This window comes from Mastomys coucha, unplaced genomic scaffold (genome assembly GCF_008632895.1).
Source record: "Mastomys coucha isolate ucsf_1 unplaced genomic scaffold, UCSF_Mcou_1 pScaffold8, whole genome shotgun sequence".
In the NCBI taxonomy this organism is placed as follows: Eukaryota; Metazoa; Chordata; class Mammalia; order Rodentia; family Muridae; genus Mastomys; species Mastomys coucha.
In genome coordinates, this window is record NW_022196914.1 from 58,222,496 (window position 1) to 58,225,780 (window position 3,285).

At 43.0% G+C, this 3,285-nt stretch overlaps 1 pseudogene across 1 annotated transcript; it reads left to right on the forward strand.

The window, feature by feature from the left end:
• The first annotated feature begins 609 nt into the window (after positions 1–609).
• Positions 610–2,963, forward strand: LOC116083374 (annotated as a pseudogene). The gene is made up of 2 exons (XR_004115697.1): positions 610–670; positions 2,084–2,963. The product of XR_004115697.1 is annotated as a splicing factor U2AF 26 kDa subunit pseudogene (transcript).
• The last annotated feature ends 322 nt before the right edge of the window (positions 2,964–3,285 follow it).

Sequence of the window (3,285 nt, forward strand, 5' to 3'; positions counted from 1 at the left end):
CAACCCCACCTCTAATTTCAAGCTCAGAGAGCTTCCTAATAAAGTTATCTTTAAAGGACAGCTCTTCACATGTAAGGTTATTTAAAAACAAACAAACAAAATAAACCTCATCCACACAGACAACTCCTTTTCTTTGCAGTATTAATTCACTCCTATCTCTTGGTATGTAGCTCCTTCCTAGAATTGTATATTGATGGATGGTTCCACCAGCTATTCACAAAGATTTTCTTATTAATTATCAACAATGACTGGTTTAAATGCCGTAGAAATATGTTATCTATTAAAACAGTTAAAAGTGTGTGTGTGTGTGTGTGTGTGTGCGCATAGTCACATATTTGGGTCAGTTTTTATCAGTCTTTCTCTTTCAGTAAAGGGATGAGGCTGGGCACCAGGGACTCCTTTATTTCTTGCTCCAAGTATTTATGAAATAACTGATGACCCATCTAGGTGATGAATAAAGGCAGCAGATGCCTTCAAGGCAGAGTGCTCCACCTTCTTGTTTAGGGAGGAGAGAACTTTGATCTTCTCTGAAGTGTTAGTCATTGTTTACTTCTCAGGGGTTTCTGTGTCTGTCTCTTTCTCACTCCTTACCAGTCACCAGCATAACCTGGACCAGTAAGACACTCCCCGAGCTAGAAGGAGACTGTGGCGTCTACAGGAATGGGAGAAGGTGAGTTCAAAACAAAATACTAGTGTGGTCAGGGATGTTTTAGTAGGAGCTTTGGTTTCTAGAAAAAGAAATCCTTTCAAGGATGCCCAAGTGAGTTTACTGTGAGGATCCCACAGAAGCAGCCATAGGAAAGGCAGCAATGCCTCATGGGAAGTGGAAAATCACTGGAAGAATCCATCGCTTGATCGTATCCACATCGCTTCAGCTCACCTTTACCTGTGGATTCCTTTTCATGTGTTTGCATGTATGTTCTAACACCCCTCACCTCTGCAGAAAGCCACCTCATCTCCCAAGTCTACATGACTTTCTGCTTCCCCTTCTCTGAGCCAGCCAACCCAGTGCCTGCGTCCTGGTCTCTAGTCCCATGGAGAGTAAATCTGATTATTTTTGCCTAGATGAGCTATTTACCCTTGATCTAATATTGCGCTTGAGATTAAAGATAGAAAGATAAGAACAGGGAAAAACAATTCCTGAAAAATCTTTCAAGACATATGTGGGTAGGGAGACATTTTTGAGTACGTATAGAAAGACACAGAGCCAATGTACATACTATGCTCCAGACCAGTCTGAATATGAATCAGAGTTTACCACCACTCCAGCTCACTCAAGTAGCTTCTACTCACTCAACTGTCCCTAAAGTCCACTTCTTAGATATCTGTCTGCATTGAACAGACCAAGGAGGACCAGGTCTTTGAGATGGCTTGATAAATAGCCCATACTGAAGAAATCACCATAACCAGGGCCTTTGTCATCAAGAAAGCAGTTTACTCTCACACCTGACTCACCCATCCTCCAGCAGTAAAGGATTTTAATTACAGCTTCTCATTCAATTTAGCTTAAAAAAAAAAAGAATTTGTGTGAGCACACCGATGTTCTACAGTGAGTTTCTTGGAGATCTGGTGCCGATTGGCTTACCAGGGCCTGGTGTCTCCCAAATCGAACTGGAGATCTTTTGACTTCCTCAATGGAAGAAGAAGAGAGGGGTAGGTGTCTATGACATCCTAAGTAGTTCCCTGACCTCGGATATCTTAGGATCTCACAGGGGACCTCTGTCTTGCTTTGTGATGTCTTCCAATGTTCCTGACTCACTGTAAGTTAGGATGATTTGTCCATTAAGTAATTAAATGTAGAGTGTGAGGTAACAATGGTATCAGTGGACACAGCAGTGAAGACAGATGTGGTCCTTCCCAGAGTTCCCCAACATTCATCTATTACATTACTGAGTCCTCACAGTAAAGCTCAGAATCTAAGTACGATTGTCACACAAAGACTTAGACGACTTATGTATCTTTATTTCTTTCATCCACATGAGACATCTTCACAGTGCTCAAGAGATAATCAAATCAAGCCAAGTTGGAGTCCTTTACATGTAAAAATACCTTGCTCAAACAGTTTTTTTTTTTTTTTTTAAAGAAAATTGTGGGGAAGTGATGCAAGGAGCAAGCGCGTTGGAGTGTTCGGGTAAAAATGGCTGAATATTTAGTTTCGATATTCGGGACTGAGAAGGACAAATTGGGGCTGAGAAGGACAAAAGGGACCGGTGTTCCCGACTTCACAACAAACCGACTTTCAGCCAGACTATAGTTCTGCTCAACTTGTACCGGAATCCACAGAACACAGCCCAAACTGCAGATGGATCACACTGTCACGTGAGCGATGTGGAGGTGCAAGAACACTATGATAACTTCTTTGAGGAGGTATTCACAGAACTGCAGGAGAAGTATGGAGAGATTGAAGAGATGAATGTGTGTGACAACCTCGGGGACCACCTCGTGGGCAATGTCTATGTTAAGTTCCGGCGGGAGGAGGATGCAGAGCGGGCTATGGTGGAACTCAATAACAGCTGGTTCAACGGGCAGGCTGTGCATGCCGAGCTGTTTCCTGTCACTGACTTCCGAGAGTCATGCTGCCGGCAGTATGAGATGGGGGAGTGCACCCGAGGTGGCTTCTGCAACTTTATGCACCTACGACCCATATCCAGGAACTTGCGCCGGCAGCTCTATGGACGAGGACCCAGGCATAGGTCACCTCCAAGGTCCCACACAGGTCACCGTCCCCGAGAAAGGAACCGGCGTCGTTCCCCAGACCACCGGCATGGTCGCTTCTGAGATGGGTGCCCTTGCTCTTTATTCAAGGGTATAGATGTTCCTGTCCAGCATCCCTTCTCAAAGTGCCCTTCGCTTTCCAGTCCTGACATCCCCAGGCTTCAGAGCTTCATAATAAAATCTGTTCAACACAGGAACCTCCTCCTCCTCCTGTCCCTCCTCTAATAAAGCTTAAGAAGTTTGTCAACCAAAAAAAAAAAAAAAAAAAAAAAAAAAAAAAAAAAAAAGAAAAAGAAAAAAAGAAAATTGTGCTAATATGTATTTTCTGGGTATCTCAGTGGTTATCATGTATTCTCATTATTTCTAAATTGGTAGTGTTCTATACATACCCCAAGTAAAATGCAGACTTTCAAGTCAGAACTTGCTTTGTGCTACATTCCCTACCAGCTAATTCAAAGTCATATATCATGCTTATTCTGTTCAACTACAAGCATGATCAGTATACCATTAAACCAGAAGAGGAATTTGTAGCTTGTTAGACTGGAAGTCCAATGTGTGAGTCCCAACAGG